Source organism: Podarcis cretensis (genome assembly GCF_951804945.1).
Source record: "Podarcis cretensis genome assembly, chromosome: 14".
Classification (NCBI taxonomy): domain Eukaryota; kingdom Metazoa; phylum Chordata; class Lepidosauria; order Squamata; family Lacertidae; genus Podarcis; species Podarcis cretensis.
In genome coordinates, this window is record NC_137183.1 from 46,784,196 (window position 1) to 46,796,216 (window position 12,021).

The following is a 12,021-nucleotide window of genomic DNA, read 5'->3' on the forward strand; positions in this document are numbered from 1 at the left end:
GGCTGGAGCAAGACTGAAACCAGGGGGTGGGGAGCAGTGGCGTAGCATGGGGGTGGGGGGGGGGCCGGGCGCACCGGGCGCAACATCGGGGGGGGGGACGCTCGCCGCCTCCGGAGTCGCCGAAGAGCCTTGGGCGCAGGCTGTAGCAGAGCCCCATGTCTCGCGGAACCGACGAGCTGTGCGCGCGTCCGGGCTGAAGGCGTCCGGCAGGCAGCGGCTCTCAGCGCTCGCCATAGTCCCCGCGCGTCAGGGCCGCGGAGGGCGCGCCAGGCAGCCCCTCCTCACAGCCCCGCCGCCACTGCTGCTGCTGCAGCTGCTGGGCCATGTTGCATTTTCCTCGCCTCTCTGCCCTCCTCCTCCGGGCAAGCGGTGTCGTTTGGGCGGCAGTGCCAGCGGCAACTCGCCTCAGATCACCTGACACGGACTCGCCGCCACCGCCGTGGCTACCTTACCGTAAATACCCCAGCCCAGGCAGCAGCAAGAAGAAGCTGGCAGCGGCGGCAGGTTAGGGGTTAGGGGGGCAAATTACTTGCCTTGCCCCGGGTTAGGGGGCGCAAATTACTTGCCTTGCCCCGGGTGCTGACAACCCACGCTACGCCGCTGGTGGAGAGGACTAGGGTTACATATATCCTGGCTCTCCCCTCCCCTAATTTTCAATCATGCCTTCATTTCAGAGCACCGTGGCTAGAGAATGTTGATCTGTGACTGGGGGAAATCCAAATTATGTGCCTTTCGGGGGTATTCTTTAAGAAATGTATGTGCTCTACTGTAATTTGATGTTGCATTTTGATGTATCTTGATACGTTTTGCAATTTTACCTTGGATCTCTGTTTCCTTGCGGCTCCTACACGTTTTGCTTATGTAACATTGTTTAGCTATGTGTAATTATGGTACTTAAAATGTGGCAATATGTTGGAACGGTAGTGGCAGTGTTGCTGCATTTTGAATGTGGGATTTGTATTGGATTTTTCTTTTTCTTATATTGATTCCTTTTTGTCGCGATTTGCAAACAGCTTAGAGATTCCTCTCGAAGTGTAAAGTGGCATGTAAAGTAACTGACTAAAATCACACCGTCACACTGGGTGTCCTTGGGTTGAACCACTTATCTCTTTGCCTCTCCTACCTCACAGGGTTGTTGTGAGGTTTAAAAAGTGGGGCGCTTGGACTGTACTGAGCAACTTGAGAGGAAGGGCAAGAGAAAAATGTAACGATAAGATTATAGAGAGAGAAGCCAGGGTGACCTTGAGCCAGTCACTGCCTCTCAGCCTAAGCTCCTCAAATACTTCTGGACCCTGTAGTTTACTCCTCAGAATTACAAACCCCAGCAGCCTTTAAAGTACCAAAGTGTCTAGGATTCCTTGAGGGAGAAATCATATGCTTTAAAGGTTTGGTGTGTAGGCTCTTTGCAGGCAGAGACCTGTGTTCTCGAAGCACACACTGCATATACACAATGCTGGTGCTTGGCGATTTTGTTTTGTTTCTTATAATGTTTATTAAATTTTCCATTTTACAATTTAGACAATTCATTGAACCATCCTTAAAATATCAAAAACTTCCCTTCTTCTCTTTCCATGGTTCATTTTGCATAACATAAATCCCTGCATATTTTATATAAACTAAATCATTCAGTATTCCATTATTACATCTACCAAAACTTATTTACACTGTTGAATTTATCTTAATGCTGCCAGCATTTTCAAGTGTACACAATCCCCCCCCCCATATATCCAATAAACATTTTCCAATCTTCTTTAAACATACGTTCTTGTTCTCTTATTCTGTATGTTAGTTCCAGTTCCACAAACTGCACATATTCCAACAGTTTAAGTTACCATTCTTCTTTAGTTGGGACCTTGCTCGTTTCTCGTTTTTGGGCTAACAAAACGCGGGCTGCAGTAGTGGCATACATAAATAACCTTTTTGACACCTGTCAATTTCCATTTAAACATTTCCCCCCGCAATTCATTAGTGATTTTGTACCCTAGACCAGTGTTTCCCAACCTTCAGTCTCCAGCTGTTTTCAGACTACAATTCCCATCATCCCTGACCACTGGTCTTGCTAGCTAGGGATGATGGGAGTTGTAGTCCAAAAACAGCTGGAGACCCAAGGTTGAGAAACATTGCCCTAGACAAGGCTAACCACTGATACATCCACACCCAATTGCTAACGAGACTCAGTCTCAGGGTCATGGGTTCAAGCAAAAGATTCCTGCATTGAAGGGGGTTGGACTAGATGCTCTCATGGTCCCTTCCAACTCTACAGTTCTGTGATTATATCAGTGCTGGATTAAACCCTGGGGAGGCCCCTAGACTGTCAAAATCTTGGGGGGTGGGCCTCACAAATTATCTCCTAAGACTTTTTTATTTTACCAACCAACAATTGCAATAAATCAATTTAGATCCATTGTTGCAGGGCTGCTGAAAGGTGTGGGGCCCATAGGCCAGGGCCTACTTTGCCTACTTAGTAATCCGGCACTGGATTCTATGGAAAACGGCAAGCACAAAAATAAAAATCTCTTGGCTTATTTTAAATGACCAGCATAAGAAATACAACAAACACATGTGGAATCTAGACACACATTTTTTTTTAAAGTGCTGTGAAAATGCTTTTTTTTAAAAAGCGTTTTGAAAAATATGTTGAATTTGCCATAAGCTCACCATCCCCATCTAGTGTCACATTTGTATAATGCACTTAAAACGTTATATTCGCTACAGCTAGAAACAGAAGTGTAGATACCTGTCTCAAAAGCCAATTCAAAGTGTTGGTGCTCACCCTTAAAGCCCTAAACGGCCTCGGTCCAGTATATCTGAAGGAGGGTCTCCACCCCCATTGTTCTACCTGGACACTGAGGTCCAGCACCAAGGGCCTTCTGGCGGTTCCCTCCCTGCGAGAAGCCAAGTTACAGGGAACCAGGCAGAGGGCCTTCTCAGTAGTGGCGCCTGCCCTGTGGAACGCCCTCCCATCAGATGTCAAAGAGTAGAACAACTATCTGACTTTTAGAAGACATCTGAAGGCAGCCCTGTTTAGGGAAGCTTTTAGTGTTTGATGCATTACTGTATTTTAATATTTTTTTGGAAGCCACCCAGAATGGCTGGGGAAGCCCAGCCAGATGGACGGGGTATAAATAATAAATTATTATTATTATTATTATTATTATTATTATTATTATTATTACAGTGGTACCTTGGGTTACCTACGCTTCAGGTTACAGACTCCGCTAACCTAGAAATAGTACCTCGGGTTAAGAACTTTGCTTCAGGATAAGAACAGAAATCGGGCTCTGGCGGCGTGGCGGCAGCAGGAGGCCCCATTAGCTAAAATGGTGCTTCGGGTTAAGAACAGTTTCAAGTTAAGAATGGACCTCCGGAACGAATTAAGTACCGGTACTTAACCCGAGGTACCACTGTGTTGTTGTTGTTGTTGTTGTTGTTATAGCAAGTTTTCCAGCACACAAATCATCGGGGTTCATGGGCTGATCCCGCGGTTGTGTTCTTAAAATTTAAGTCTCTTAACAGTTCCAGGGGCCAGTGGCGTAGCGTGGGTTGTCAGCACCCGGAGCAAGGCAAGTAATTTGCACCCCGTAACCCATGGATTTGCGCCCCCTAACCCATGGATTTGCGCCCCCTAACCCTAACCCCCAGATGTTGCGCCCGGTGTGGCCGGCCCCCCCTGCACCCCCCACGCTACGCCACTGCCAGGGGCGCCAGCATCTCACTTTGCGCACCCTTCCTTTGGATGCTTGGATATATTTTCAGCTAATCCACAGGGCACAAGGAGAAGGGGGCGACAGAGGACGAGATGGTTGGACAGTGTTCTCGAAGCTACCAGCATGAGTTTGACCAAAGTGCGGGAGGCAGTGGAAGACAGGAGTGCCTGGCGTGCTCTGGTCCAGGGGGTCACAAAGAGTCGGACACGACTAAACAACTAAACAACAACAACAATCCACAGCGGGTCAGAATTCCGAGGCAACGCGCCCTGGTCCGAAGGGCGCGCCAGGCTCCAAAGTGAGCCCCGATGGGACGGCGCCTCCACCGTCTAGCAGACTGCTCGAGGACCCCGCCAGCCCCAATCCGAGAAAGAAGCAAGCTCTCCCCGGGCCTGACTCCCGAGTAGACAAGTTTTGCTGGAACCCCCCCCCCCCCGGGCTGCCATCCTGCGCAAGGCAGCGGGCAGCCGATGCGCCCGCGCGGAGCCTAGCAAGCGGTAAGCCGTCGTGCGCTTTCCCTTCTCGAAGGGGCGGACCGGGGCGGGCCGGGGGCGGTCTCATCACCGGGTGTGGCTGGGCGCCGCCCCCCCCCCACGAAGGCTCCCAAAACCTCCCGGCGCTTCCTCGACGGCCCAACAACCCCAGCGGACACAGCAGAGCAGCTCCACCCAACTAGGGCAGGTAAGTTCAGACGTGGCGGCCGCCAACGCAGCTCTGCGTCTCTCTCTTTCCGCTCCCTAACGAAACTGCAGAATCTTCCTGGGCTCGCTTTCTGTCCCTGGGGGGTCCTGGGGGTTTGGGGCAGGTGGATCGGAGCAGCCTCAGCGACAAAGCCCCCTAGACGGGAGTGGCCGCAAAAAGCTGCGTCAGGGAGGCTTCTTCGCCGAAGCTTCAAGGCGCGTCGAGGAGTCTCAGGCTTGGGGGTGAGGAGGACGCGGAGGAGAAGAGGCTCGCAGAGATGAAATTGATGGAGGGGGATGTTGGGGGGTGAGGGGGGTCTCTAAATGTGGAAGACAAGACAAGTCCACGCACCCGGACCAGGGCGGGGTTGGACTCCGCGTTTGGGTACTTCGAGGCAGCACCCCCCGTCGGGTTTTTCAGAGCTGGCGCAGAGAAACTCGATCCTTTCCTAGCTTTCTGCGGAATGGGACCCACCTGGAAGTTTAAGGGGCCCCTTTGCCAAACTGAGTCCGCTGGGAGTTTTAGCCCAAAAGACAGGCAGGGACCCAAATTGGCAGCTCGAGGTGATTGGCTTTTTTTCTGTTTTGTTTCCCAACTTAGGAGGGCGGTTGGGGGCGACTTTGGGAGCTCCTCCCAAGCCCAGCAGTGGCAGATGGGGTCCTGTGTGTGTGTGTTTGTGTGTGTGTGTTTGTGTTTGTGTTTGTGTTTGTGTGTCTAGGCTGCTAGCCTCTCCTCCAATTTTGCATCTGGTCAAGGATGCCAGATGGCCAGGCGGTTTGCGAGTAGCTTCTGGAGGCAGCGAGGAGTTCATTAAGCGAGGAGTTCATTAATGAGAGCCTGACCTCAACCTTTCAGTGACTGTCCTTTGGCCAGGCTCTGGGATCCTCAGCAGGGGTTGGAGGTGGGGGGGGGGGGGTGAAACGAAGATTGGCAGGTGAACTCCCCTTCCTTCCCCCCCCCCTCTCTCTTGGAAGACTCTCTGCTTTCTCTCCAGCAACAAGGGGAAGGGGGAGATTGTGAAACTAAGCTCTGATACGCAATAGCTCTGGGCTCTGCTGGATTTGGCAGCCCTTGCCCCATGTGGCATTGCAATATGTGGTGCATAGAGTGCACTTGGCTTCTTCTCAACCCGTGACTCTCCTCTTGGCTAACGTTCTTCATGTTTCCGAGCAAAGGAAGCTGCCTGTTTAGAAACCAAGGCTGCCCACGCACCACGTATTTAAAGCACACACCCACCCACCCAAGAAAAGAACCATGGGAACTGTAGTTTGTTCAGGGTGCTGGGAGTTGTAGTTCTAGGAGGGGTAAGCTACAGTTCCCAGGATTTGGGGGTAGGGAGCTGCTTTAAATGTATGAAATCTAATTGGACCATTGATCCATCTGACTCCATACTGTCAATTGACAGTGGCTCCCTGGTGTTTTCAAGGCAATTCATGGGCAGAGTTAACCTGTGGAACTCCCGGCCACAGGAGGCAGTCATGGCTTGATGGCTTTAAAAAGAGATGAATTCATGAAGGGGAGGGCTGTTGGTGGCTACTAGCCAGGATGCCCGACCCGCTGGGAGCCTGAGGGCCCCATTGTTGCCTCTCTCCACCTGGCCCAGGGCGGGGCCTGGAAGGCTTCATAAGAACTGCTGCTGCTGCTGCCCAGCAAGGACTGGAGTGTTTTGGGGAAAAGTTTTGCTGGGAGTTTTTGCTGTTATTGATATGAGTTTTTTGTATCTTTATGTGGAAATTGTTCAGTTTGGTTATGTAGGTTTTTTGACGTGTTCCGCTTGGCTTTCAACTTGAACTTAGCCTGATCTTTTATGCCCCTTCCTTCCTCCCCTTTTTATGAAGATTACCTGCTCTGGGATCCCACAGCTAATTCTCCCCTGGTCTCCACGCTGGCCCAAATAGGACTAATTTATCCAGCTAGCCCTGGTGATCATCTAATGTTTATTGGATGGATTTCCCCCCCTAAATTGATTTTTGAATTCTGAATTTATTCTTATTCACGTTTTATACTGTATTTTATGCTGTTTTTTTGTTGCATCAATTAAGTGTTTTAAATTTGTTGTTAGCCATCCTGAGTCTGGTTTTCTGAACCAGGAAGGGCGGGGTATAAATAAAAAATTATTATTATTTATTATTATTTATTTTTATGACTACTTTGCTGTGTATGTAACTATGAAAATCTTTTCGTATTGTAAGCCGCCTTGAGCATTGTTTTAACTGTGGAAAGGCGGCATATAAATAAAATGATGACGATGATGATGATGATGATGAAGATGATGCCTGTGCTTCCTCCCCCGTTGGAGACAGCAATATTTCTGAATCCTAGCTGCTGGAAAGCACAGGAGGGGGGAGAATTGCTCTTGGGATCAGATCCTGCCTTGGGTTTCCCGCAGGCATCTGGTTGGCCACTGTGAGAACAGGATGCTGGGCTAGATGAGCCATTGGCCTGATCCAGCACACTCTTCTTCCATAGGTGTCCAGTGATCACACCTGGGACCTTCTGTGTGCAAACCTACCTATGTGCTACGCAGTGTTAGAAACTCAGATATATAACCTAGGTGCCAAATGGCTCCTGAAACCAGGGTTACAGTCGACAAAACGGAATGTCTAGATGCCATTTTGGGGCCAAGGGAACTTTTCGATTCCTGAAATTCGTTCTGATTGTGCAGATAAAGCAGAACTGATAGAATTCTACAGGATGAGGAATTAGTGTATGAAAATGGTCCAGATCCAAGGATCCCCAGGCATGCACCTCCAGACGGTGGAGAGACGTCAGGCACAATCCTTGCGCTTGAGCATCCCCACTTGGTTGCAAGCATCTGATATTTGAATGTCTGAACCATTTTGAACACTGCTGCTCTGGCTTTTAGCCCAAGGTTGAGCCTTAGAAATTCACATTGATGAGCAGAAGCTGAGCAACGAAGGAACCCGTTTTCTTTAAGCACAGCCTCCTCCCCATTGTAATTCTTGTCGGTTTCCCCCCATTTGTGGGCTGAGGGAAGGGTCCTGCTCCTTGGAAAACCAACCCCCGAATAAGTATGGGCAGAGGGAAGCTGAGTCATATGTAATTTCCGAAGGAGCCTCGTGCAACAGAAATATTTTCTCTGCCTCTTGTAATCTCTTCTGAGCATTCGCGGTTGTGCTGCTGTGAATCGTTCCAGTTCCTTCCCCCCCTTTCTCGTATCCAAGGTGGGCAGCAGGTGCCTTGTGTTGTGAAAGACAGTTTTGTCCAGCCCTGGCTTGACTTGAGAAATGTCCAAATCAGTTCAAGGGTGAAACAAAATCTGAATGCCTCTGGTTACCAAACAGGCTGAACAGCTTAGGGCAATGGCTCCCAAATGTTTTCATGCCGCCACCACCTTGGTTCCGTAAACTCACCCCCAGCGCCCCTTACCCTATAAAAAGCAGTATTGAAATTAGCAGTTTGCATGACCCACTAAGGAAGGTGATGTTATGGACTGATTGGATGCAGGAGAAGGGTGGGGGCACCAGCTGGGGAACCCCCCCAAGGGAAGAAGGCTCAGAGCCCGGGGAGTGTTGGTGGGACAACAATGTCATAAGAGGAAGAAGAGGAAGCTGACTTGTGGGGGGGGAGTGTTGGAAGCTGAAAGGGTAACAGGGCTTAGTGAGCAGGAAGAGGCTGTGACAGAGAGCAGTCAAGGACCAGAGGCAGAAGTCGAAGCTGGAGAGGAGGGAGGCCAAAAGGCTGAGAAGATGCAGGCTGCTGAAGAAGCCATGGGGTTCCACCCACTGCTGTGGCCAGCTCTCCCAGTACCATCAGAGGTATGAAGAGGGAGAAGCAAAGACAGACATGCTAGCATAGTCTCAGATTGCTTGGGGGAAACCCTGGAGAAGGAGGAGCTTTAGGGAGCAATGGAAAGGCAGAGACCTTCAGTCCTCACAACTGTTTCATGAGGCTGAGATTTCCTGGGAAGAGGTGCTAGGCCTCAGCTGTTTTATTTCCTTGAATGAAGAACGAAGTTCACTGACGCTTTGTGAGTTACCGCTCAGCTGCTTCCGACACCCACCCTGACAGATAACAACACGATAAAATTTAAAGAAGTAAAAATAAATTGCAGGTTTATTCAAAATCCAAACTATTTATTGTAATTAATTCAACGAAATTAATGAACTTGATCCAGTGACACCAGCTTTTCAGAGTCTGGTAGTCATTTGCACATCCAGTGCCCCCCCACTTGCCTCTTAGTCTGCCCCCCCCAACAAGTATTCCCGCTGCCCCCCAAGGGGTGCTACTAACCAGTTTGGAAACCTCTGGCTTAGAAGAAGGAAAGAATGATTTGGTGGGGGCTTCATGCAAAATTGGGACGCCTCCACCAAAATTAGCAGCTTGGAAGTCGTTCCATGGAGGGTTTTTGAAAAATGAATTGGTTGCTAGTGAGTAGCGGTCATGAAAGTTGTTTGTTCTCAATAGCCTTTTTTTTAAAGGACATTCAAATCTTCCTGTTGCATATTCAAGGATGTGGCAATTTTTTGTGTCGCAAAGCGCAGAACAGTTTGAGAAAGTTTAGACGTCAATACCCAGATTGTATTTGTTAGCAAAGGATTGCTTCTCTGAACTTTATTTTTGGGTGGACAGTGGTACCTCGGGTTACATACGCTTCAGGTTACAGACTCCGCTAACCCAGAAATAGTACCTCGGGTTAAGAACTTTGCTTCAGGATGAGAACAAAAATCGTGCTCTGCCGGCGCGGCAGCAGCAGGAGGCCCCATTAGCTAAAGTGGTGCTTCAGGTTAAGAACAGTTTCAGCTTAAGAACAGACCTCTGGAACGAATTAAGTACGTAACCAGAGGTACCACTGTACAGTGAGTGTGGACGGAACACAGCCTATGAAAAGCTACAACAATTAAAAATGCAGCCAATTTAGCTTGGATACGGTAGAGCGCTGAACTGCGAAACCTTCAAGTTCTAATTATTTTCGTTAGCCGGTTATCCAGATTCTGTAATGCTCTTGGTGAAAGGGGGAGGGGCAGGAGCTTGGGACTGAGAGAGAGAGAGAGATAAAACTTATTCGCATTAGCCAATGGCCACAGCAACAGTAAAACATTACAGTATATGCGGAAAAGGAAATTTGATATAAGAGCACAAATTAAAGTCCTGAATCAGCAGTCAGTTAGTGGCCCTTATTCTGATTGCCCCTGCTATGCACCTAGCAACCTTTGCTGTTATCTGCTCATTTTGATCTGATAGAAGAAAGGACATTGTGGCAGTGGTTGAGTGCCCTGGGATGGTTAGTACGAGTGGGGTGATGATCTCGTTCCTGAGGTCTTTGTAGAGAGTACAGGACAGGAGGACGTGTGCCGCTGTTTCAGTGCTACCATCTCCACAGGGGCAAAGACGTTTCTCAGGCGGGATCTTTTGGAACCGACCCTCAAGTACCGCAGATGGCAAAACATCCAGTCTTGCAAGTGTAAAAGCACGTCTGTATTTTGGGATAATACATTTGTGCAGATATGGGGTTGGGACTGAGATGTAAGGTTGGCATACCTCATCTGTGGGCAGGAACATAGGGTGCTGCTTGAAACTGAGTCATGCCGTTGGCCCATCTATCTTAGCATTACCCGCACTGACTGGCAGCAGCTGTGCAGAGATTTTGCCCGGGGCCTCTTCCAAGCCCTTCCCGGAGATGTTGGGGATTAAACCCAGGACTTTCTGCCATGAATGCTTGAGTTGAGATTCTTGCATTTCAGGGGGTTGGACTAGATGACCCTCAGGTACCCCTTCCAACTCTACAGTTCTATGCTTCTTCATAGGAAACAGATGCTCTGCAGACCCACAGCTGGACACAACCAGCACTGGAGTCCTGTTCCTTTTCCTCCTTGGTCTTGTCTTTTTGCTGCTGAACTGAGATTGGCATAGCTAGTTGAAGGCAAGCTCTGTCTGTGCCCAGCTTGGCCCCGAGTGGATCTGCTGTCATCTGAGACTCGGAGGCTATCCTGGCGCTTGTGCCAGTTCTGCGTTCGTTGATAGGCCTGCATTCATGCTGCTCTGAAAGCTCCTTTTGTGTCTTGGGCGCCTGGGATATTAATGCTGTGTTTTAAAAACAAGAATGATTCCCACCCCCGCTGCCGTCGCCGATCCACTTCCCGAAAATGAGCTTTCCCAGAAATGTGAGTGATGGGGAGCATGTTTGTGAGGGACGCAGTTAGGAGGGCATTGCCACTAATCAGTAGGGGCTGGGGTCCACATCCACAGCTGTGATTCCTTTTGGGGCATCTTAGGCAGTGTTAGAAATTAGCCAGCCGCCAGGTGCAATTGCGACTGTGCGGAGATCTCTGAATGCCAAGTTGGCAGTGGACATCTCCATTTGGCTGGCTCCTCCAGCTTTCTTTCTTTTTAAAATATTTTTTATTGATCAATTTCCACATAACAAATTATCAAACCATACATTGTTTTTCCCCTCTCCCCCCCCCCCAGGACTTCCCTCAGCTCCTCTCCCTTCACATATTTTCTCTGCATATTATAAAATTGTACATATCCTTACCTATCTATTCATCATGTTATCACCCAATAAATTTGTGGATTTATTTAACCAGTGTGGTGTAGTGGTTAAGAGTGGTGGATTTATAATCTGGTGAACCGGGTTCGCTTCCCCGCTCCTCCACATGCAGCTGCTGGGTGACCTTGGGCTCTTCAAACTTCTCTGAAGTCTCTCAGCCCCACTCACCTCACAGAGTGTTTGTTGTGGGGGAGGAAGGGAAAAGGAGATTGTTAGCCGCTTTGAGACTCCTTAGGGTTGTGATAAAGCTGGATATCGAATCCAAATCCAAAACTCTGGATGTTTATTCAAAACCTGCCAAGGAGTCCAATTCATTTTGTTGTCTTTTTAGATAGTTTGTAAAAAGTTCCCATTCCTCACAGTTGTCCTTGTCTCACAACTTCTAAGTCAGTTTGACCAGTTCTGCCTAATTCATCAATTTCTCTTGCCACTGTTCTTTCGTCGGGGTTTCCTCATTCTTCCATCCTTGTGCTATCAAGACTCTTGCTGTTGTTGTAGCATACATAAATAAATCCTTTGTTTATTTAAAGGATTTAAAGAAGTCCTCTAGCTTTCTTAAGCAGGTCACCAGAAGAGCTTACAGCTTCCTTGATCGTTGGACCTGCCATGGGTCTTGTCCGCTCAATCTGCTGGAGCCTGTCTTCACATACAGAGGAGTCCCTAACTCAGTTAGGATTTGAGACCCATCAGCTCCCCTCACCTGGTTTAGCCAGCTAGTTGAAGCAATGTGCAGTGGAGGGGCCAAAGGTAGACAAACTACCCCAGAAGGACCACAATGTGTCCCCTGCCAGAGTTACTACCTCTCCCCTAACACCCCATAAGAGCTTTAGTAAAGGTAGAGGGACCCCTGACCATTAGGGTCCAGTCGTGGCCGACTCTGGGGTTGCGGTGCTCATCTCGCTTTACTGGCCGAGAGAGCCAGCGTACAGCTTCCAGGTCATGTGGCCAGCATGACTAAGCTGCTTCTGGCGAACCAGAGCAGCGCACGAAAACGCCGTTTACCTTCCCACCAGAGCGGTACCTATTTATCTACTTGCACTTTGACGTGCTTCCAAACTGCTAGGTGGGCAGGAGCAGGGACTGAGCAACGGGAGCTCACCCCGTCGCGGGGATTCGAAC

The 12,021-nt window shown here is 49.1% G+C and overlaps 1 protein-coding gene across 1 annotated transcript in view; it reads left to right on the top strand.

The window, feature by feature from the left end:
• Positions 1-4,235: 4,235 nt before the first annotated feature.
• The window catches only part of LITAF (lipopolysaccharide induced TNF factor), a 31,685-nt gene continuing 23,899 nt past the window's right edge, over positions 4,236-12,021 (top strand). The window contains exon 1 of the mRNA XM_079954088.1: positions 4,236-4,388. The gene's annotated coding sequence lies outside the window, so the exon portion shown is untranslated. The remainder of the gene's footprint in view (positions 4,389-12,021) is intronic.